The sequence below is a fragment of the Triturus cristatus genome, chromosome 3_2 (genome assembly GCF_964204655.1).
Source record: "Triturus cristatus chromosome 3_2, aTriCri1.1, whole genome shotgun sequence".
NCBI classification, from domain to species: Eukaryota; Metazoa; Chordata; class Amphibia; order Caudata; family Salamandridae; genus Triturus; species Triturus cristatus.
This window is the reverse complement of record NC_140584.1, coordinates 936,209,312-936,235,346: the sequence shown is the minus strand read 5'-3', so window position 1 is coordinate 936,235,346 and position 26,035 is coordinate 936,209,312. Positions and strand designations below refer to the sequence as shown.

At 45.1% G+C, this 26,035-nt stretch overlaps 1 protein-coding gene across 5 annotated transcripts in view; it reads left to right on the top strand.

The window, feature by feature from the left end:
- Positions 1-26,035, top strand: part of TBX4 (T-box transcription factor 4) — a 722,013-nt gene that overhangs the window by 453,335 nt on the left and 242,643 nt on the right. Inside the window, exon 1 of one of the 5 annotated variants that reach the window (XM_085649429.1) lies at positions 9,358-9,477. The exons of the other annotated variants lie outside the window; for them this stretch is intronic. The gene's annotated coding sequence lies outside the window, so the exon portion shown is untranslated. Of the gene's footprint in view, positions 1-9,357; positions 9,478-26,035 lie in introns of those variants that run through there. 5 annotated transcript variants of the gene reach the window in all.

The following is a 26,035-nucleotide window of genomic DNA, read 5'->3' as shown; positions in this document are numbered from 1 at the left end:
GAATTCACAGGCGCGTTTTTTCTTTGCAGCAGCAAAGGACTCATGTGCCTGTTTGAAATGTGCGTGCTGCTCCTTAGGGGCTACCTGTGCTGAAACCCATCTCATGATTTCCAGCCGTGGAAGCAGCCAACTGCCCTATCCGAGGTTCCCCCTTTGTACCATAGCATCAGTTTAGCACTGCATAAAACTGCACTCCTTCGGCACTCAATGCCATATTTCTGCTGCCGCAAAAACGATTTCTTTTGACATGTCTGAGAAGTGCTGAATGGAGGAAACCGAGAGGGTATAGATGGGGTGGGCGTCAGACATTGTTGTGGGCGTGGGGTGAAGACAGACCTGGACACTTGCTCGCACCTGTGACGCCTGAATCACTGCATGTTTTGCCTTCACCAGGGATCATCTTTCACTCAAAGCTTCCACGCCTTATAGCGGGCTAGCACAGGTACATAATCCTGGCTACCAAGATGCTAAGAGTTTCATTGATTTGATTTGAGATTGATTTATTTGTTTGTAAAGCACCTCAATCACCCCCCAAGGGGTAACTCCGCGCTGTCGGATTGCTACTGCCAGCCCCAGAAGAAACAGATTAGAATAGAAGGGTTTTGAGGAGTCTTCTAAACTGTAAGTGATCAGAGCATTGTCGCAGATGTACAAGGAGTGTAATCCAAAAAGTAGGAGCCAGGTGGAAGAAAGCTTTACCCCCTAACCGTGACTTTTTATAGCGTGGAACAACGAGAAGAGATTTGGACCCTGATCGGAGAGATCTGGGTGGCATGTAATGGGTAAGTTTCTCCGCTAAATAGCTAGAGCATTTGCCATTCAGAGATTTGTGCAGAGTGCAACAGACCTTAACCCTAATCCGCTTCTGCACAGGCAGCCAATGTAGCTGTCACAGAAGGGGGAGGGAGGCTGTTCGAGGAGGAAGATTAGATACCAGGCGAGCTGCAGTGTTCTGAACTACTTGCAGCCTGTTTAAAGAAGCTTCATTTGCTGAGATCAGCAGGAAGTTGCAATAGTCCAGGCTGCTTAATACTAGTGCCTGGATAAGTATTTTCCACGTATTTAGAGGCAAAATGGGGAATACCTTCTAAAGAAGATCAAGCACATGAAAGCATGACCCAACGGTAGAAGTAGCGTGCACTTTCATTGTAAATTTTTACACCCAGATTCTTAACCACTAGTTTGGGAGTCAGAGTTGCACAAATTGAATTTGGATTCCTCATGAGGATGTACAGTTGAGGCTCACCCACTGTTTACAAAACTTCACCTGAAGCTGCTCCTGGTCCGACTTCGAAATTAGGTGTCCTGGGCCTTTCCTCCTGAAAAAGAGCCAAGCTAGATTAAACTCATCAGTTTTTCATTTTTGTGGCAGGCACAGCAGCGGCCTGTGCAGGTAAGAGCGGTGGGCCGGGTTGGAGAGGGATTCGACAGACGTCCACGAGGGAAAATAAAATAAACAATAATTTTTCCCTCATCGTCATCTATCAAAATCCCCCCCACCCCGCCTCACCACTGTTACCTGCACGGGCCATGGCTGGGCAGGCAGGATACTGCCAGGCTTTACAGAATGAAGATATTGACTTGCTACAGTCAGGTGGTTGGGGCATGCAACATAGAGCATGAAGTGTGCTATCCAGGATACCATCGAAGTTCCAGAAATGATCCTTAGCAGCCTTGTCAGAAGGCTTTTTGTGTGGCACGGAGCAAATGCTTTTACGGGTCCCCTCTCTGATCTGTAACCAAAGGTGCACTGTGTGCTTAAAAAAAAGGTTTGCGTGGTAAAGGGAAAACACAGTGTTTCTTACCACTTAGTGATGTGGCTGTACCGTTGCATTGTGTTTTTGGAACAGATACATTGTGCCCCAAAAAGCGATGGCCTGGGGCACAGAGCTCCAGCTGCCATCACACTTGTGAAGTTCCTGTTCCTTGATGTTATCACCCCTGTAGGAAATTGGATTTTTGATGCAAAGGGGTGAAGACCATTCTCAAGCAACAACTACCATCCATGTTAAGGTGAACCACAAAATTCACTTAATTAACCTGGGCCCGATTCACAGAACTGACTTAAGACAAAATCCTAAACTTACTACCATTTTGGTATTCACAGAAGGCACTTACTCATTTTGATATTCACAGAAGGCACTTACTCATTTCGGTATTCACAGAAGTTAGGAGTCCTAACTTTAGGACTCCTAAATGCATTCTGTGAATACCGAAAGTCTTAAAATTAGGATTTTTCTCAGTTTAGTAGTAGTATAGTTAGGACTCCTAACTTTAGGACTCCTAAATGCCTTCTATGAATACCGAAAGTCTTAAAATTAGGATTTTTCTCAATTTAGTAGTAGTAAAGTTAGGACTCCTAACTTTAGGACTCCTAAATGCCTTCTGTGAATACCGAAAGCCTTAAAATTAGGATTTTTCTCAGTTTAGTAGCAGTATATTTAGGACTCCTAACTTTAGGACTCCTAAATGCCTTCTGTGAATACGAAAGTCTTAAATTAAGGATTTTTCACAATTTAGTAGTAGTAAAGTTAGGACTCCTAACTTTAGGACTCCTAAATGCCTTCTGTGAATACCGAAAGCCTTAAAATTAGGATTTTTCTCAGTTTAGTAGTAGTAAAGTTAGGATTCCTAACTTTAGGACTCCTAAACTGAGAAAAATCCTAATTTTAAGACTATCGGTATTCACAGAAGGCATTTAGGAGTCCTAAAGTTAGGACTCCTAACTTCTGTGAATACCGAAGTGAGTAAGTGTCTTCTGTGAATATTAAAATGAGTAAGTGCCTTCTGTGAATACGAAAATGGTAGTAAGTTTAGGATTCTAATTCTAATTTAATTCTAATTTAAAATACTTGTAAAGCGCAGCATACACCTTGCGGTTTCTTGGCGCTGGGGAGATCGGCAACTGAGGTGAAAACAAGAAGACCAGGGAAAGAAGAAAGGGAAATTTGAGGGGGTTTAAATGGGGAAGGCTTGGTTAAAAAGGAACGTTTTCAGATCTCTGCGAAAGGGGAGATACTGGGTGGCAGACCGGAGGTGGTCAGGAAGTGAGTTCCAGAAGGTTGGAGCTAGGGTGGAGAAATTAGCCCCGCCCCACTTTTTGCGAGTGAAGCGAGGGATCTGGAGGAGGGACCTGGAGGAAGATCGAAGTTCTCTTGTGGGTAAATAGGACTTGATTAGTGAGGAGATGAAGGCAGGGGCGGAGCCCTGGCGGGCCTGGAAGACCATGCACCCGATCTTGAATAGGGCCCGTTCCTTTATGGGGAGCCAGTGAAGCTCTCTAAGAAGGGGGGTGGAGTGGTGATAACGAGGGAGGCCGTACACAAGCCGAGCTGCTTGATTCTGAACGGTCTGGAGTCTACGCAAGCTGAAAGCGGGGATACCGTGATAAAGAGCGTTAGCGTAGTCCAATTTTGATATCACGAGTGCGGCCATAATAATCTTAAGTGCCTGGGGGGAAAAGAAGCGGGAGACAGTGCGGATAGTGCGAAGAGAAAAGAAGCAGGAGGACACCACAGAACTGATTTGTGAGTGGAGAGTGAGTTGGCTGTTTATTTTGACACCAAGTGTTTTGACCGTGGTGGAGGGGGTCGGTGCAGGGCCAAGAGAAGGGGGCCAGAAGAGAGAGTTCCAGGGACTGGATGAACCACCGGTGAGAACCAGCTCGGTTTTATCCGGGTTCAGCTTAAGGTGGTTGTGGTTCATCCAGTCACTGATGAATGTCAGGGTTGACTGGAAATTGGAGACCGAGAGAGGAGAAGGGGACAGATCAAAGATGAGCTGGAGGTCATCCGCGTAGTTATAGACGGTGACCTCCAGCTGCTGTAGTGCAAAGATGAGAGGAAAGATGTAAAGGTTGAAAAGTAAGGGGGAGAGCGAGGATCCCTGGGGAACACCGCAAGTGACAGGAAGGGGAGTGGCCGTGAAGTCGCCTAACCGGACCGCCTGAGTGCGTTCCCTCAGAAAGGAGGAGAGCCAGATCAGATCAAGCCAGATCAAGCCAGATCAAGGATTTTGTCTTAAGTTAGTTCTGTGAATCGGGCCCCCTGTGTTTAACTCTCTGGTAGCATGACACAAAAACAGTCAGGCTTAACTTTGAGACAATGTGTTAAGAAGTTTTGCAGCACTTAAACAGTAATAAAGTTAAAACACAACACAATAAAACTCCCATACCAATTTAGAAAAATAGGGAACATTTTAATTAATAAAAAGAGACTAAAATGACAAAAAAAAAAACAATAAGGGGAAAAAGAGATATTCAGTTTTAAAGGTTTTAGTAAAAATAGCGCCAAGAAGCAGGAAGCACTAACTGCTAGTATCTGGTCATGCTAGAGAAGGACAACATCACAAGTTTAAGCCAACCGTGATGGAGTGCGGGATGGATAGAGGGACCAGGTTAGTCCTACTGAAAAAGTAACCTTCTTAAAGGAAGAGTTAAAACTTTGGGATTTCACAGGTGGAGCTCAACTGGTGCTAGCCAAGAGTTCAGGACCTGGGGAGGCACCTTTTAGGGATCAGGAACTCACTCCAGCAGAGGCCAGCAGGGCTCAGGCAGGTCCAGTGGCAGGTCCAGGCAGGGCCAGTTGCAGCACGTCAGCAGTGGTTTCAGGGAGGCCTCTGGAGTTAGATGTGTCCCTGTAGGTCAGAACAGGAGGTCGGCCAATGGACCCTTGGAGTCACTCAGGTTAGCCTGGGAAGTGAGCTGGTCCAGTCTTCCTTCACAGAGAGCAGGGTAGGCCTTGAGTAGCAGGGCAGTCCTCTGAAGAACAAGGCAGGCAGGCTTCAAGCAGCATGGAAATTCTCTAGGGAACAAGGCAGGCTTCAAGCAGCAGGGCATTCCTCTGATAGTAGCAGGGCAGTCCTCTGAAGAATAAGGCAGGCCTTAAGCAGCAGGGCAGTCCTCTAGGGAACAAGGCAGACCTCAAGCAGGAGGGCAGTCCTCTGGGGAGCAAGGCAGTCCTTCTGCATTGACCACAGGTCCAGGAGTGTACTGATGAGTGCCTAAGGAAGTTCAATATTTACACACATCTGGTTCTAGAAATGTCCTTCCTTCCCCTTTCTTCCCCTGCCCTGGCTTCAAGAAGTTCTAGGGTGACAAAAGGCTGGCGTCAAGTTCCTTTGTGAGGATACTGGAGGCAGCCCTTTGAAATGTAAGTGGGGCAGGGAATAGCTCTGCCCCACCCATTCTGTCAGGAATGTCCATCCTGCTTGTCTCACTGTCTGGGATGAATACACAGGCCAAATGCCAAGTATTCACAGTCATGTGAACCAGGACACAGGCTGCAGGCACCAAAGGTTAGGACAAAAAAATTGCAACTTTCTAAAAGTGTTACACAAACAAATGATGGACGGAATACTGAATGAATCATACATTCACCCCCAGTCAAGAGATCTGGGTTAAATTCATCATTCATTTGCTCACCATGCCACTCCAGTTTTGACTGGGCCAAATGCATAACAGTCTTGATGCTGTTCCTCATTGGAATAGTCCATCCCAAACTGCCAAGCTAGGTCCTCCCTGGGAAGAAAACAAGCATCCTGGGACCGGTTTCGGGGTATTACCACTCATCAGACAAGCTAGCTTGAACCCAGTGGCACAGCAAGCAAGGGACCCACGTCTGGGCACACAGGCTGTACTGACAGTCCTTAGACATGTTTTAAAGGGCTACTTAAGTGGTTTGCAAAATAAGTGCTGCAGACCCACTAGTATCATTTAATTTACAGTCCCTGGGTACATGTAGTACTACTTTACTAGGTACTTATAAGTACATTTAATGTGCTAATTTGTTGTAAGCCAATTTGACCATGTTTAAAGGAGTGTACACAAGCACTTTAGCACTGGTTAGCAGTGGAAGAGTGTGCAGAGTCTTGAAGCCAAATCGAAATTCAGCAAACAGGAGATGATAAAGCAAAAGCTTTGGGGGAATACCACACCAAAGGCTGTTGAGTCTAACAACCCATGATACATCAATGCCTACCAGCACTAAGTGGGATAGTAGGTTCATTACAATGGTATTTAAATCTGTGTTATGGTAGTGTACTTTTTCAGTTCCTGCTTTCACACAGTTTGTTTATGCCCTCACCCACCTCTCTCCAACCCCTTTTTCCTGACCACTACTACTACTGTTGATCACATGTACAGCATTTCATATCGAGATCCATAAGGAGATAAATTCTCACAAATGCACTGCCTATGATGCAGTAGGTATGGATTTACTTCTGATCCCAAGGCACTTCTTGGGGGGATTCTTTTTTAAGTGGGCGTTTTAGTATTCCAAGGAGTAAGTAAGGAAAGGCTGGGTGAGCAGTTGTGGTCTGAGGTGCTGCTGAGTGTCGCAGTAAAAGGCATGATGTCACAAGCCCCGGTGACTGGAGTTCAGGAGGTGGCACATAATGACAGATCTGATCAAAGGAGTTTTCAGTAAGTCTCAGAAGACTTCAAGGGCAGTAGTTCTGGCTAGTCTACCTCAAACCTACCCGAATCAAAATATACAATAGCCTTCAGTGCCCCATGCCTTAACACCGGATCTTCCTTATTAGGAATTAATAGTTCAGAGTTTATGACAAAGGTGTTCTTGTGTGGATACTTCCCCCCAGGACCTACTTAATGGAGGCCACAGCACAGCTGCACAGTGGGCATGCCAAAGGCACTCCTGTATGCTCTCATCCGTGCCTGGGTTGTTCCCTGTGCCAGAAACCCTGGCTCTTCCACCCCTCGTAGCTACACCACCACAGACCTCCAAACACTGGACCACGGGCACATCTACAACAACAACTGCTCCACACATCTCCACGCACCACCAGAGGACTGTTCTCCTGACAGCACTGCTGCTTCACCTATAACACCAAAGCAACCAACAACATTGAAAACACAACAAACATAACTGCAACCACCACGCTGACCAAGACCGCCACGGCACAACTCCAATTGCTCAATCTCTCAGCAAACACGCCACAAAGATCTGGGACAAGATCTTGTCCCTCACCCAGGACGTCATCTTCTACAGCGAGCCCTGACTGAACTCCACCTCCATGCCGGCCATCGCCATCGCACAAGATAATGCACCGGGACAGAACCAACAAACCCCGAGGTGGAATTGCAAGCATCTACCAGGACACCATCTGCTGCACGACCTCCTCAGATTACTGATAATAGAGCATCTCAACTTCCAACTCCACACAGATGGAAAAAGCATCATCATAGGCACCCTCGCCTACAGACCAGCAGGACCTCGCCTCAGCTTCTGCAACACCATCCCTGACCTCATTGTCTTAATCGCCAGTAGTGGCTCCTGGAGGGAGTGCTGCGGGGCGGTGGGGCGGGGGAGGAGCAGGGTGGGGGGTAGTAAACTATGGTATACGGCCGAACAAAGGTAAGTAAACAAATAAATAAATAAAACAAATTTTGTTGCGCACGCTGCATGGCATTTGGCAAGGCAGCGCACGCAATGAAATTTGTTTTATTTATTTATTTGTTTACTTACCTCTGTTCGGCCATATGCCGTAGTTTACTACCCCACACCCTGCTCCTCCTCCGCCCCGCCCACCGCCCCGCAGCACTCCCTCCAGGAGCCGCTACTGTTAATCGCCATTAACTCCGAGCACTACATCTTCCTAGGGAATCTTAACTTCCACCTCGACGACCCCAGCCACACAAAGCCAACTGACCTCCTAGAAAGCATGAGCAACATTGGTTTCAAGTAACTTGTCAGCAACCCTCCCCACATCGCAGGACACATGCTCGACCCCATTTTCACATCCAGTGACAGAGTCAAGTATACCAATGTCTCACCACTCACCTAGACTGACCACTACAGCGTCCACTTCAGCATCTCAGGATCTATTAACGCTGGCACCATGCCCACGGGCTTCACATGCAGAAACTGGAAAAAGATATCAGAAGACCAGTGGAACCACACTCTCAACTCCCACCTCCCAGGCACAACATCCAACCCAGAACAGGCTGCGAAGATCTTCTCCCAGCGGATCACAGAATACGCCGACACAAACCCCCCGCCAAACCAGCCAAATCCAAAGGATCTTCCAAAAGGAGCTGAAATCCACCAAACGCAACTCCCGGCAACTAGAAAGTCCTCATCTTAAGAACAACACCTCGCCATAGAACAACACCTGGTGGCCTGCTGAACTCGGCCCATTTCCCGCCCCAACAGACCACACCTGCAACCTCAGCATCATCTTGGACAGCAAGCTATCCATGAAAAAACAGGTAAACACAATCTCATCCACCTGCTTCCACACTCTATGCATGATCCGCAAGACCTTCAGGTGGCTCCCAGCCAACACCAGAAGGACCGCCACGCAGGCCCTCGTCACCATCAGCCTGGACTACAAACACTACGTAGGAATCACCTCACACCTCCTGAAGAGACTACAGACAATACAAAACTCCTTGACCTCTAGTAAGTGAATAAAATGAACATGGAAAAAGTAAGAACTATTAAAATAAAGAGAATGATGCAAGAGAAAAGAGAAACAAATAAAGAATAACAAATAAAGATTGAGGAAGTCAGAGAAAGAGAGAGTGAGAGAAAAAAAAGACAAAATAGACATTTAAAGGACGAAATAAAAATCAACGATTAAATACAGAATGAACAACCAAAACAAGTGAAAACTTTTGACAAACAAATAGTAAAAGTATAAACAATCAGAAAAACGAACAAAAGAATAACAGAAGGGATCTGGAATAGGGTGCTTCTCGCCATAAAGCACTTCAGTGCCTCGTCAAGGGTAGTAAGGGCTATGTAAATGCAATTACAATTACAAGAAAAACAAAAAAACGGGACGAGAAAGAAAAATTGAAAAAAGGTAAGTAAGGATTGGAACAAGGGGATATGAAAGCTGGTTGAAATAAAGAGTGAAAAAGAAAAAGAATTATGGAAAAAGGCAATCAGAAGACAGAGAAGTGCAATTAGAGCCAAAATGCGTTTAAACGGCCAGAAAGAAGGAAGATGGAAAGGGGTAGAAAAATGTGAGAAGCGGGAGAGGGAAAAGTTGGATCTGTTCCACGACTGTCTGTGTGGTCAGTGAGGGAGTTAACATTCTGCGGACGGAGGCCAGCCCCCACCAGGCGATTATCCTGCACAGCTCATTTCGCAAACATTGTGCTAATATAAAATAGATAAGGGACACTGAATGAAATTAAATAAACAGTAGAGAGAGCGGCTTTGGTTGTTTTGCTCTCATTGTCTGTTCCAGGGCTCCTGGGAGGTAGAACGGCCCTGTGTCACCGGATTACATTTCTGACTCATGTGATTGCCGAAGGTTGAACTCTGCAGTACCTCGCGTGAGAATAGCTTTGGCTGTCTCGATACCTCTGCTGCCTTGCACTTTCACTTCAGAGCGTCGTGATGGCTCCGCATTTTCCCGCAGACCCCGGCGGCGCCCCTGCAACATGTCGAACTAAGAGAGGGTACCATTTGCTGCGAACCCACTTCCTTCAGAGCTCTAGGTATCCGGGTAAGCTATACCATCCTGACCTATTAAATGCCAATTTATCAGCAGTGGTGACAACCCTCCATTCTCAGGTAGTGTCTTGGAAATCGCTCCCCCTATCTGTAATGGGTAGGATTGCCGTCTCCCAGATGGCGATGCTTCCCAGCCTCCTTTATTATTTTACAAACCGTCCAATGACTCTCTCCTAAGCATTTTTCCGAGGACTACACACTCCCCTAGGAGCCCTTTTATGGCACAGATAGCCAGGCACATGGCCTTCTCCGGCCTTCTCGTAACACCCTCCTGAGTGGGGCGGCCTCGGGCCACCAACTTTCAACATTATTTTTGGGCGGCCCAAATATAGTGGATGTTATTTTGGTTAGCGGGTGGCTACCTTGCATACACTGCTGCGTCCCATCCCCCACTACCCCGGTGCCTCTCTTTCAGCAACTACTTTCCTGGCCCGGCCCTCACGAGACCCTGCGAGCTTGCTCCGAGTGACCCTTCAGTATCTACACAAAGTGCAACAGCTTACTTGCCTAGGGAACCTCATACGCGGTGGCTGTCCCCCTACTGGGTCTCTGCACCTTGATGGCCATGCTACCACCCACCACTTGCACCCCTGGCCCAGGCTCGGCTGATCACACTTGGGGGCCTGTTCTAACATGACTAGTCCCAACCTTATACAGTTCTGAAAGACCAATTTGGACTTCATGAAGGCCAATGCCTGCTCTATGCTGCATTGACTTCCACACTTCGTGATCTTTGGGGGGCTCGGCCAATAAACCCATGACTCACTCTCTCCTTCAAACACTATATCCCATGGGGAGTAGTCACCGTTTGATCAGCTGGATCTCTGGAGCCCTCACAGAGCACTCCCAGACCTTCCTACAGACCCTCTGGGAGGTGTGAGAGCGGAATTTGGTAGAGCCCTTCATGAGAAGTAGTGGGCCCAGGTGGGAGCCAGAAGGTCTCCATGAACGCCTGCCTCCAGCTTATTCAACTGTATGTCTTCCATAGAGCTATCTCTCCTCCCAGTGAATCGTTTGGATATTCCCGGGTGTGCCAGGTGCTCCAACCCTGCCGCAGGTCTAAAGCATATCCTACGATACTTCTTTCATATTCGCCTATTCTTGGACGATGTGCTCCATTGTCTTGAAATGGTCATGGAGGTGGGAGAGTTTGACACATGGGAGGCGTGAACCCTGAAAATCTTCAAACGCCCCAAAAACTGCAATACAGTGACTTGTTTTTTAACCTGTCCCCCATTGTGGCCAAATAATCCATCACGATTAGGTGGAAGCTCCCATCGCCCTGATCGGTTGAGACAAGGGGCCTCTGACCGATGGTCCATATCTGGGAGAGCCTGTTGTCCTGACTGACAGACCCCCCAGCCCCCATAGAAACATCTTCACCAACTAACATCTCTATGCTTACCTCACCCCCAGCGCCCATAGAGCAGGTATGATTGAGGGTCCCCAGAAGGAGCCCAGGGGGTTCTGTAGTTGGGTTCTCTCGCCTTCTACAGTAGCTTGATCCCAAGGGCCTATCCACCATCCCCCGGGGAACCTTCCACAACTACTGCAGCCCCCTGGATACTGTGACCCTTCCCATCTCTCCTTCCCCTACACCCCACCCTACTCACTGCCCCCCCCCAATCTATGATCCTCCCCCCACCTTTTGGCTACCAATTATCCCCAGTTGACAAATCCCCATAACCCACACTTCCAATACCCTTACCCTTGCTCAGGCTTGTTGCCACCCCTGCTAAGACCCTCATATTAACTGGTGACCTCATACTGGAACACGCTTGCCACTACCCAATGATAACTCAGCTCATTGTTAGAGCATACTCTGTAGTTACGGCAAGTAAAGAGATATGGCATCGTTTGTTTTGTCGCTGTCACTGTATGTATATCTGCAAAATATATTAACCGGCGGGCGGATTAATTGTCACATTTGTAAGGGAGTACCCGTCTGTCAAACTCTAAATCAGGCCCAAAGACGCTTGCCTCTTTCTGTCACTCTACACCCATTTCTTTCTTCTCATCTTTTAAGGTACTGTGCACCAGGATGCCAGTCTAGAAGGTCCACCACAGAAGACTCTTTGTGACACCAACTATCCCACAGATCATACTTGTATTACAAATAGATAACTCAAGTAGCACACTTTCCATCTGGTTACAGATATGTTACAGACAGCATGCTTAGCCATCAGGTTACCCAGAGTATTTGGATTTCACAAATGTCCATAGCGGATTACCCACATTCTACAGGTGTGCAGAAAAACTGTCTGTCCGGTTCCACAGAGATTACAGACAGATGTCTGAGATGCCCTGGAGCTCTTTTCCTCTCATTATGGCTGGCAGCTAGTTTCTCGCTCCGAGCAATTCTTCAGTCTCCTTAGGTCACTTATGGTTGCGCTGTCCTGGGCAGGAGGACATCCCAAGTTCATAAGAGAACTACTTACTCTCTCATATGAACGGAGGACCTTTACCACCCCATGGTTCGAGCTTTATTATCTAAGTGCAAAGGCACATTTCATAGACTACTGGCACAGTCCACCTACTTACAGGCCCCACATGGCGGTAGAAGGGGATGGGTGGCCTCGATTCCACTGTCATATGTTCTAGCACATACTGTCTCCCAATGCACCTGCAACAATAAACACAGGGGTGCGCACAATTCAAGCATGGGATGGACTCTACATTAGAACACTGTATTTCCCAGCACAACTGTTGACGCATCTGACATTCCCTTATCGCTTTCCATCGGGCGAGCAAAACTATAATCTGGCTACACTCCATGGGTATGGTGAAGGCAGGTGATCCTTTTCCAGGTGGCAGCTCATTAAATACAAAAACATTAAAGTCATAGCAGATCATACTGCACTAGATATCTTCTCTGTTACAGGCTCACTAAATGGCTTGGTGGACTTATCCCATCAAATCACTGAAGGAGATTAGAAGCTCTGTTGAGGACAAACAAGAGCTCTTGCTCCAAACAACATATCCTGTTTGATCCTTTTTAAATTTCTGCAATGCATCCACAGCATACCATTAGGGCTACAAAAATTAGGTCTCAGAGCCAGTTGTTCAAATTGTATAAGATGTCGGGCACCAGAGACGGGTTTTTATCACTTGAACCATCATGTCCAAAATTAACACATTTTGGTTCGATACCTCTATTAACATATCAAACACGTTGGACCTAAGAGTGCTCCATATCACCCATGCTCGGGCTTCTTCCACTTCAGACAACAGAACTATCAGCCTGGCTCTTCGGAAGGCAGAGCATTCCCTCACAGGGCAGGGGCATAGCTAAATGCATTCTGTTGAAGTCATGCATGCAGCCTGATGTTCTTATTGGGTGGGATTTGGAAGCTTTCACAAGCTTTAGAACTGTATAAAGATTCCAGTTTTCAACATTTGTATAAATCATTTATTCGTGCTTATTTGTTGAAGAATTTGTCAAATATGATGTCTTTTGGCTCTATGACATAGACTTTCCGCTTGGAGTTGTTCCATGAAAGGGTGTGGTTATTGAATGAGACTGGGCGGTGCAGTACAGTAGGGTGACTCTGCTACTGATATATATGATATACATATATATGACAGATTGGCATATCCCTTACTTTACCAGCATATTGGATGTTTGCTGAAACCGCATGGTGCCACCCTCCAGCACTCCCATGATGGTGCTCCCTGTGTGAGATATGCCTACTGGGCTCACCTGATGGGTAACAATCTTTTCCAGATGGGGCAACAATGATATCTCATAGTGTTACCTATTTGTGTCAATGACGCAGAGTGGCCCAACAGTAAGAAGCTATCTCTTGGTGTGCCATACATCTGTCAACCAGAATGTGAGGAGTGGGCATGACGATATAAATTTCAAACCAGACCAATACACCACTAACAGCCTGCCACCACAGGCAATACCACTGCACCCCCACCCCTTTCCATCTCAACAATATGAATTTGGTTAGAAACGCTTTTAGGCCAAAACTAAAATTATAAGCTGGCTGATATATGGCAAGTATTGCAGTGTCATTGAGATATGTATGCTTTCAATACTGAGGCAGGAGTAGTGCTTAATTTGTAAAATAATAAGTGCTGGGGCTCTCGTCGGGAGGCCACTGCAGCTTGCACCACACATTGCCCCAGCCAGCTGCCAGTGACAGTACAAACACAGCTACTAACCATCACACTCGTACAAGTGTGACAATTCACACTATTCTAGGCCCCTAAAGCTATAAGAATGGCTTGGGAGGCAGGTATAAGTAATTGTAAATCTAAATTTAATTAATAAACGGCTGCTGCTGTTCTCATTCCAGAAGTGACAAGACAGCGCAACCATGTGGCAGACAAATTAGGTGCCGGTGCTGAGCACCAGAAAACCAGAAACCACCAGCTCAAATTAAGCAATGGGCCGGGAGATTGTACACTGGAATATCAACTACAAGAATACATGGCACACTAATATCATGGACAAAATATTGAGGGACAAAACAGCGAAAGGTAACAGCATGTATAGAAGTATAGATTTACTATTCGTTAAATCTAAGTACCTTGAATATATATATATATATATATATATATATATATATATATATATATATATATATATATATATATATATATATATATATTCACTGAAAAAACCATAGGTTTCACACAAGTTATAGTTAGCTGTACATTTCACTCGTAAAAAACCAATGAAATTCCACGTTATAGTTAGTGCAGGCAACTATAACTCACGCGACCGCAATCCTCTGCTGATGCTAATACTGTATTTAGACACTTATTTGCCCATGTCTTCTTCCATAAATTTTTAGCTATACATATATTACAAATATTTTTTTTTCATAAAGACACATATGTCATTAGCAGAGGATTGCAGTCGCGTGAGTTATAGTTGCCTGCACTAACTATAACGTGGAATTTCATTGGTTTTTTACGAGTGAAATGTACAGCTAACTATAACTTGTGTGAAACCTATGGTTTTTTCAGTGAATTTGCAAGGTTTTTTAAATGCTAATTCCTAACTATAACGTGTGTGAAACCTATGGTTTTTTCAGTGAATTTGTACGGTTTTTTAAATGCTAAGTTACTTTACGCCGTTCGTGGCGTGCGCGCCCACTTTATGCAGTTAGTGCCGTGCACGCACGGTGGGCACGCGGTGCGCTACGCGCACCGCGTGCCCACGTTACGCTAAATGAGCCATGTACGCACGATGCGCTTCGCGCACCGTCCGCACACGGAGGCCGTATTAGGCACATCGTTGTTAATGGTTAACTACAGATTGTCTTTATAAACGATATGCCATGCACTAAAGTTGTCCTTCGGGCACCTTTTGCACACGGGGTAAGGAAAACGTGGATATTGGGTTTTTTAAAAACATTTTTTACCGTACGCGTACGGTAAGCGTAATCGGCGATTTTTCGAAAATAAAAAAATTTACATTTTTTGCGTTTTGGGTTCTTTGGGGACACCATAACAATGACTGGGTGGTTGGGAGCTGTCTATCAAGCCGCTTTTACAGTTTTCGGACTTTGTTTTTCCTCCACTCCCCTCAGAGTGCGAGAGAGAAAATGGCGGCCGACACTTCCTGGTTTCGACCGATTCGAATGTTTACTAAGATCTAACAGCCAATCAGAATCGCGCTCGCGCACGTCACCGTACGCGTACGGTAAGCTTACCGTAAGCGCACGGTAAGCGCACCGTAAGCTGGCTCAGATATATATATTGATTTAAATGCTATTTTCTCAGGAACTACTGAACAGATTTACACCAGACCTACAAAAGGCACTTCCTTGACCTGAGGACTACCTCTCTGCCAAATTTCAAGTAACTCTGTTCAGCCGTTCGGGCTGTAGCTGTGTCTAAAGGTCCTATGGAAAAATGCATGGGAAAAACGCGTTTTGGGACCCCCCTTTTTTCTCAGCCCCCGCTTGACGAATCCCCCCGAGACTTTCAGGGTAGGAGCGGAGCGTAGCGCCCCACCTATTTTGAAAATTTCGCGAGGATTCGTCGACCGGCGCCAAAGTTATTCCAAATAGAATGTTGCGGATTTCCTATGGAAACGTGGTCCTAACTATAACTATCTACTGGCGACCGCCAGTAGATAATATATATATATATACATACATACATACATATATATATATATATATATATATATATATATATATATACATACATACATACATATGTGGACATACAGGACATGTGATCATGGCCGTTTTACCGGCCGAAACGTGTCATGGTGACATGGTGATTGCTGAATAAATCATCACTGCGAATAATTTGGGTCTACTCTTGCCTTATTTCGTGTGGAAAGAAGTGGCAGGCAAGCTTTCAGCCATATATATATATATCTATATATATATCTATATATATATCCAAATGAACGTTGCTCGAACAGTGAAGCGCCTCACACAACGTCTTGTTTCAACCTTTATTCATCGGAAGGCAGCAGGAAATCACAGCGCACTTGTCCCTGCACAGTTTTTTAAAGCCTCCTGACAAACGCGTTTCCGGAGCAATTCTCCCTTCATCAATGGCAGGCTAATGGGGGAAAGAGACAGCTGCTTTGCATCTCGTGCTAGTTTTAAAGTTCATGAGCCCGCCCCGATGGGCGTATGCATACCGTGCATTCTGGTTAATGTGGTCTTCAGGTGAGTAAAAACCTTTTGTGGTAGCAACTGTAACTCGCACCTTCCAAAATACACAATCCTTCAGGTTGCTGGGTCATCGTGGCGCCGTATTTCTTGTTTTTTTGTGCCATCCGATTAGGCAACGTCGTTCTTGGTGGTGCTCTCAACGTGAGAATGACCAGACCTGCCCAGTCAGCAGGGGTGCAGCTTCCTGCTGCCTTCCGATCAATAAAGGTTGAAACAAGACATCGTGTGAGGCGCTTCACTGTTCGAGCAACATTCATTTGGATATATATATATATATAGTTAGTCATGGTACATACAAGTGAAGTTAGGTCTCATTCTTTTGAGAAAAAATAAGTACCATTGGTTTTGATAATTGATACACCTGACTTGTGCTCCATATATGCCAAATTTAGTGCCATTGAGGCAAAAGATAAGCTGTTTCCAGATAAGTAAAATTGTCCCTTTGGTGAATTTGAAGAAAACTTCTCTTTTTGCCAACCTTGTGCTTTACAGAACTCTTAATATTAAAATACAATTTGCAAGTAGTCAGGAAAGAAAAGTGTTTTGAAATAGCAAATGGTCGGATTACTAGGAACCAGAATGCTTTTGATTTCTGGCTTTCGGAAATCTGTGCCTTCCTTGTTCAAAAATTTGCCATCTGTGCTTTTGCTTGTACCTTGCTTATGTCCTGGAACTCTGGATAGAAGATTATGTTGACCGCGGATGATCACAATGATTGTCTCACTGCACAATATTATTGATACTGTTTTATAAAAACTGATTCGATTAACGACGTATGAAAGAAGAGTACTCAGTGTACTGGGACCTTTGTTATGGGACGTGTTAAACTTGGAATCAGAATCCTAGCCCATCCATCGGTTGCTCAAGAAAAAAAATGTTCAGGAAAGGTAAACAAAACCGGAACATTCTAGTTTCAATCAGTTTGATAACATTTCACACTCAATCCTTTCACAACGTTTGATGGAGGTGGGTACTCGAGACCCTTCCTGGTGCTGGCTAACATCCTTCCTTGAACGGAGAGAGCAGGACATATGCCTTTCTCCATATGCCTCGTCGAGCAAGCGGGTAGCTTTTGGGCTGCCACAGGGCTCCTCCCTGAACCCAATAGTATTCAAAATATATATGACTCATCAAATCATATGGCTTGGTAACCATTTCATATGCCAATGATACCCAGCTGCTCCTCACCTTTGTTCCTTCTTCCATAGACACATTTAGCATCTTCAGATCTTGTCTGATGGATGTCCTGCACTAGGTGTGTGAGAACCATTCTCCTTTTTAGGTCGAGCCCAGCGGCAGTGCACATGCACTGCTCGCTCTACAAGACTGCTGTAGTAGAGTATGGGAGAGAAGCCGCGCCCACTCTCCTCTCATATTTTTCATTGGCTTGTGTCATTGTCTTTCGTAAATGCTGCCTTCGGATTCGTTAATAGGCTCGTTAGTCCCGCCTTAGTATGGCCTTGTCTTCATTTGTACCCTCCCATGGCGACTGGCCCCTTTATTTCAGTTGTTTCACGCAACCTGTTATTTAGTCTGTAAGCACTATTTACTTTATTGAGTTTCTCTTACTGCAGGCTGGACATGCGCTGCTTCAGCTAAAACCGCTTGTGTTTCTTTAAGCAGCACGGCTGCCCCCGTAACACGGGCACCTGCTTCCAATCACTTTAACCCAGCATTATCTTGTGTCTGTTTCAAACCCCCCCCCACCCAAGTAAATGGATCTAGACATGATTAGCAAATTAAGTCAAGTGAATTCCAGGTAGCACATAATCCTGTGCTTATGGGCTGAAGCTGACAACAGCACATCTGTGTTAGCGCTTCGATGCCTCGTCAGGGGTAGTAAGTGCTATATAAATGCAATTACAATACATGTCATCTGTACTAAAGCCAGCTGACGGGTTGTTTTCAAAAGCCTGTTTTATTAACAACAACTCCAACACACCCACCAATACCACCATCACCTCCACCAATGCCACGAACACCACCACCACTGCCAATAACACCCCCACCGCCAGTACCACCACCACTGCCAATACCACCACCACCAGTACCACCAACACCACCAATACCACCACTGCCACCACCACCACCGATACCACCACCACCACCAATACCACCTCCACCAATACCACCACCAATTCCACCACCACCAATACCACCACCAATACCACCACCACCATCAATACCACCACCAATACCACCACTACCAACACCACAAATACCAATACCACCACCAATACCACCATCATCACAAATACCACCACCACCAATACAACCGCCAATACCATCACCACCAATTGCACGACCACCACCAATCCCAATACCACCGACTGTGCCAATACCACCGCCAATACCACCACCACCAATACCACCACCACCACTAATACCACCACAACCAATACCACTACCAATACCAACACCACCAATACCACTAACACCAATATCACCACCACCACCAATACCACCACCACCACAAATACCACCACCACCACCAATACCACCACCACCAATACCACAATCACCACCAATACCACCACCACCAATACCACCACCAATACTAATACCACCACCAGTGCTAATACCACCACTACCAATACCACCACTACCACCACCACCAAAACCACCACCACCAACAATACCACCAATACCACCACCACCAAAACCACCACCACCAACAATACCACCACCAATACCACCGCCACCAATATCACCACCACCACAATCAATACCACTAATACCACCACCACCACTACCACCACCAATACCACAAAATCCAACAATTCCACCAATACAACCACCAATACCAACACCACCAATACCACCACAACCAATCAGTGGCAGCTTTTCGAGGGAGTGCTGCAGGGCGGTGGGACGGGGTGGGGAAGGACTAGGGTGGGGGGCAGTAAACTCCAGAATTGGGACAAAAAGAGTTGAGTAAAGAAATAAATAAATAAAATGAATTACAATGCACGCTGCATCGCCGATTGGGTGTTGCAGTGCGCGCAATGTAATTAGTTTTGTTTATTTCTTTACTCAACTTTGTTTGGCCCAATTCCGGAGTTTACTACCCCCACCCTGCCCCTCCCCAGCCCGCCCCACTGCCCTGCAGCACTCCTTTGCGGAGCCGCCACTGCCACCAATACCACCACAAGTACCAATACCACCACCACCACCACCAATAATACCTCCAACTCCAATACCACCACCACCAATCCATTACCACCACCAATACCACCATCACTAATACCACCACCACCAACACACCACCAATACCACCACTACCACCACCAATACCAATACCACCACCAATACCACCATCACCAATACCACCACCACCAATAGCACGACCAATACCAATACCACCACCAATACCACCAACAATACCACCACCAATACCACCACCACCAATACCACCACCAATACCACCAGCACCAATACCACCACCACCACCAATACCACTACCAATACCGCCAATACCACCGGGACCACCACCAATACCACCATCACCAACAATACAACCACCACCAATACCACCACCACCAATACCACCATCACCACCAATACCACCACCACCAATACCACCTCCACCAATACCACCACCAATACCAATACCACCGCCAGTGCCAATACCACCACCATTATCACCACCACCAATACCACCACCACCACTAATACCACCACCACCAATACCACCAATACCAATACCACCACAACCAATACCACCAATACTACCACCAATACCACCACTAATACCACCACCAATACCACCTCCACCAATATCACACCACTGCAACCAATACCACCAATTCCACCACCACCACCACCAATATCACCAATACCACCACCACCACCAATGCCACCACCACCAATACCACCACAACCAATGCCACCACCAATACCACCACCATCACCATCAATACCACCACCACCAATACCACCACCAATACCACCACCAATACCACTACTAATACCACCACCAATACCACCAATTCCACCAATGCCAGCACCAATACCACCACCACCAATACCGCCACCACCAATACCATCACAACCACCAATACCACCACCACCAATAATACCACCACCACCAATACCACCACCACCAATCCGATACCACCATCAATACCACCACCACCAATACCACCACCACCACAACCAATACCACTACCAATACCACCATCAATACCACCACCACGACCAATACCACCACCAACACCACCACCAATACCACCACCACCAATACCACCACCACCACCACCAATATCATCACCACCAATACCACCACCACCACTACCACCACCAATACCACCACCAGAAAAACCACCACCAATACCAAAACCACCGCTAATACCACTACCACCAATACCCCCAATACCAGTACCACCACCACCGATACCAATACCACCAACAATACCAATACCACCAATACCACCACCTCCACCAATACCACCACCAATACCACCAATGCCACCACCACTAATACCACCACCACCAATACCAGCACCACCAATACCACCACCACCAATACCACCACCACCAGTACCACCAATACCACCGCCACCACCACCAATACCAATACCACCACCACCAATACCACCACCTCAGCGTCTCTCGCTCACTAGTAATAACTGTGGCTCTGTACAAGCCAGAGCTGCAACGGAGACCATCCCTCCCTTTCTCCATGCCTGCCATAAGGCACAGCCCGCCCTTCACCAGGAGGTGAAGCCAGGGCCCTACTACAGCTGGAGTGTTTTTTATCAGGCCAAAAATAGGAATGACATTACGCAATGCCACACTGCACACTCAAAACACGAAGAGGGCAGGAAATAGCCCCCCGCTCCTGCTCTTCCTCCTCAGACGCGACAGTGTAATCGCGGAGCGAAAGGTGTTGGAGCACTTGTGTTTACAGCTCAGATCATATGTAACTCTTACTTCACACTTTGTGTCTGTGTAATTTACAACACTTACACATCTTCTTCACTGCACTATTTATCACTACTTTGAAGACGTTGCAGGCCGGTCTCTTCCTCTGATATTTACAATCTAACAAGCGGTCGAGAAGGCCCTTTATTGCAGTGCAATAGGTCTTGCATTTGCGAGAGATTAAGCTATTAGTATTGTAAATGACAATGCCTTTTATTTATGTTTTAAAACCCAAAACATAAATAAAAGGCATTGTCGTTTACAATGCCAATAGCTCAAACGTGAATGTCAGACCTATTGCATTGCAAATGATTTTTTGGACAAGTGAGGCAGCACTGCCTAAACACCTGCTTGCCTAAGGACCTCCCTCTCCCTCCAGCACCCACATCAATCGCTAAGAATCTTGCAGTTAAGCTAGATGATAAACTCTCTTTTTGACCCCAGAGTCTGTCTGTGGTGCTGAACCTACTTTGCTTCGACCAGCACCCATATCAATCGTCAAAAATCTTAAAACTAGGCTAGATGATAAACACTCTTTTTAACCCAGATTCTGTCTGTGGTGGGGACCTGCTTTTCCTTGCTCCACTCGATCAGAGAGTTCCTGGATATTCTCCAACAAGCAGCTCATAGTAACGTTGTCTATTCATTGATAACTTCCAGTACATGTGAATATTGTGAATATCTTCTATTTCGGCGTATCAGAAAGATGGATTAAAAAGCTCTAAGTAATACAAAATGCGGTTGCATACCTTATTTTGGACGTGCCCAAGCGGGAGTCTAACTCTCATCAGCTTTGTCATTTGTACTGTCTTTCTATCAAGAAAATTATTATCTTTAAGGCTTTTACTCTCATTCATTGGGCCTTTTACAAGCGCGGCCCTCAGTATCTGGTCGGTAGAATTGTGCATTACCATCCACCCAGAACTCTTCCATCTGCCCTTGCCTTGTTAGTCATGGTACTGAAATCTAATTGGGTTAGGAAAGAGGGACGCTTCTTAATGGTCCTTGCTAGCAAAGATTGAAATCAACTTTCACTCTCACTCTGTACCATTTCCCATAAAATGTCCTTTGGGAAAGTACTTAAGGCCCACCTATTTGCATCACTCTAGTGGATAGTTGCAATACCCTTCTCGTGGTTATAGTTCTGGGACACTCCTTGGACTAGCTGTGTTCCCTATAAATCAGTCATTCATTCTTTCATTCTTTCATTCATCAGTGTGGATTGTTAGCTGTACCTTGCACAGAATAGTGTCACCTGTCTCTCACTCCTACAGGAAGAATGTGTTTTAGCAAAGCATAGGTTGTTTTTTCCTCAAAGTCTACATTCTTAACTAAGAATTAAGTATATGTCTTGTCTTTTTCTACAAACAGTCAAATATTGATTTAAATTATGTTTTCATTAAACATTTCCCCGATTGAAAAAACATTATTTTCATGCTAACTGCCACAAAATAAACCTGTACCATTAAAACACAATGCATAAAATATTATGGTTCTCTATTGCCATCTTAAGGTTTTGGTGACATTCACAAACCACTCATCCTTCGGCCTCGAAGCATATAATGTTACTAGAACAACTAATTGGCAATATAGGACAATATTATGAACAATATAAACTAGCTTGGCGTGCACACTTTGTAAACTGATATGATACCCCATTATCAACAAAGAGCAGATATTTTACTGTGCAGAAAGCTATGAATCCCAGCTGTGCTTGGAAAAACCTTTTAGTGGTCTGGGTGAAGGACTGGCCCCTTCCATACTCGCTTCGGAATGCATTGCCGGTCTAAAAACCAGCTATTTGTATTGTGGATGGCTGACACTGCCACCTTCGTTTCACTGGTTCCTCTGGGAGTCTAGAGGCTGGGTGCTTAATGTATAGAGGCCGGGTGCTTAATATCTAGAACCTATCCACTAAAATGACCCACAATAGATTCAGCCACACTCATAGCTGCTAGCTTCTGATGCTCAATTGTATTGTATGGCACAAGGTGAATGGGACTAATCAGCCGCACAATATACTATATCTGCAGCATCTGAAGATGTCCATTAGGAAAATTAAACTAAATTACTGCTCCAGCAGTATCCTAGAATATCTTGCATTTTGATGAAGAATTTCAAAGTCATCTCTACTCTGAAATTAAGAATCCAACAGAATCACACAACATATGTCATTCCGGTTCTAAAGTCTGCTGGCTCACTAGCACCTCACTTCCTAGACAAAGCCAAGGAGCTATATGAATTACTGAGATCGCAGGCCCCAGATCAACCACTTAGATTGCGGAGAAATGAAGGGTGTTTCCAGCAGACCAGTCTTCATGGAGCCCCCACGTCCTGCAGCTAGCTGATACCAGCAGCAATTCAGAATCCCACTTGTTCCCCTGTTTTTAACTGCTGCTGTTATGAGGACTATACTTGGCAAATCACTAAAAAACTAATTTTCCCAGAGGACTACAAGCCTCTTACATGAGGAAAATCCTGCACAAAAAACATGGTCTGCACACCTGTTCCTCCGTAAACTACCGACGGGTTGCTAAATGCAAGTTAAGGATAGGGATGTGGCAGTAGTTTTCATACTCCTGGAACTTTCTGCTTCATTCGGTAGAATGTAACACAATGCATCCAGGGGAAAGCCATAACAGGGGTGATATTCTTTCTTTCTGGGAGTATACAGATCGTCTCCTGCTCCTCTTTACATTCCTCACTGATGAATATCCTTTCAGGTGCACCAAGGGCTGCATGATAGCTCAGCTCCTCTCCAATGCCCATCTCAGCCTATCACATGGTATAATGACCTCAATGCTACAAATACACGGATGACATCCAAATCATCCTCCAGTTGTAAAAACAAATTTACACCAGTGGTCACTCTCTAGGGCCTTGCATCGTGTTAATTAAGAGCTAAGCTAAAACCACATTAAATGTAACCCGACTAAGATTGAAATCCATCATGCGGAAACTGTACCATGCCCCAAGTTTTTTTAGTACAAGAACTGAGAAACACTCCTACACCAGTCAGCAGTGCCAAAAACCTAGTAGTTAATCTTAGCTCCAACCTCACCTTGGTCCCACAGATGAGGATTCCAGCAATGTGTGCAGAGGATCATCAACCTCCTTTTGGACTAAAATTACCAACTTTATCTTGGGTATATGCATTTCTCCTTTGCATATTTCAAGGGATACAAAACTCAACCAAAAGACTATCCGGCTTTTGCCTCGTATGAACCACAGCTTTACAAACCATACAGAGGCAGTTTGCCATCAAATGGATATATTTTAAAACTCCCCCAGTCACTCACAGAGTTGTATGTGGCACAGGTCCTCACTTTATGAGTTGCTTCATATAATGTTAAAAATAGACGTTGGCATATAGAAAAATTAAAGGAGGTTTAACCAGCAAAGGGCATATGCAAAATATGCAATATAAGGATGTGATCCTCATTTGAAGGGTTCAGCCCTCATATTACCCTCATTTTGATTCAAACAGTGCTCAGTTTCCCTCAAAATATCTATCCGGTGACTTGCATTGATTGGAAAGTTCAAGCTGGATCAGCATTTGAGGTCCGAGAACCTTCATGACATCCCTTTATCATAAAGAACTCTGAAACTTGCAATGCTTGTTAACACATTTGCTGTAGGTATATGTGCAATGTGTAGGCCATAAGTTAGAATTCAACAACACTTCCATCCTTCCAGTGTAAATCTAGTGTGTTTTATTTAGTTCAGGGATAGCAACTGTGTTTTCCAGCATTATGAAACACCTTGACTGGCAATTCAAAGAAAAATATGAATTGGTGTGAATAATGATTAATGATGTAGGGAATGTAAGTCACATGTTGGCATCCTAAAATTCATGAGTGTGTATCCCCTGTGCTAAGGTGTACACTAGCCGATCTGCTTTTAAAAACAATGCTAAGGGCTTTGGAAGACTTTATTGACCTCATTGGCCGTCTGTTTTCTGATCTCTGCACAAACCTGTTTGCTCAAGGATCGAAATCACGAGTTTCACATTAAATTTTGCATTCTCTCAATTTTCCTGAGGTGAATTTTGGCAGATCAAACTTGCCAAAATGTACTAAAAATGGCTGGTAAATACCAGTACATGTAGATTTTTGTGCATAAATCAGCAAAATGTGAATGTCATGCCCCATTTTAAAGAGCACAACTTGTAACAGGCGCTAGTTATCGCACAGGTGATAGTTATCACACCATTTTAATTCCACTCCCTGTGATTTCAAAAGGTGGAATAACAATCTCATCCCCTGCTGGGTCACTTGTATTGAAGGCCAAAGAGATTTACCCCTCAACATTTCAGAACCCTAATGTGGGAGAGATCCACCTTTCTCTGTAGGCTGCAAACCAGTTGGTTTTGGGAAATTTCCTTCTGTAGAAATGTGTGATTTTAATGAGAGTTGGGCAAAAATGCTACCTTTTCTGTCACAAACTTCCCATAAATTGTGCAAAAGCTAAGGTAATTAGATGTAGTCTGCCAAATGTTATGCATCTGGAGCTACACGTTTATTTCTGGACTCAAGCACCCCTTTTAAGTTGTTTAGACAAAACAAAAAAAATTCTAACTAGCAAAATCACAAGAAAAACAGTTTTAAAGTTAACTAGTGAGGTGGCGGCAAATTAATTTTCGGTGCCAACTAGCGCTCTCAAGGAAATAGGACTAACTTGCATGGAAAAACTACACAAGGTTACAGACCTAGAAACGCCGCAAACTACAATCAGCCTAATAATTAGGTTTTATGTGAGATCTTGTTCACAACATAAAGATGTAAACATTATTAGTTTTAATGCCAAATAATTCGATGACAGATAACATTGGTGTCAATCTCTCCTAACATCACTGACCAGTTTCGTAATGCCAAAACGGTCATCCTTCTCTCCGCATTTCTTTAACATGTACATCGAGCCACTGATAGATTTGGAAGGTAATGTGAATACAACAGTACACCAATATCCTTACGA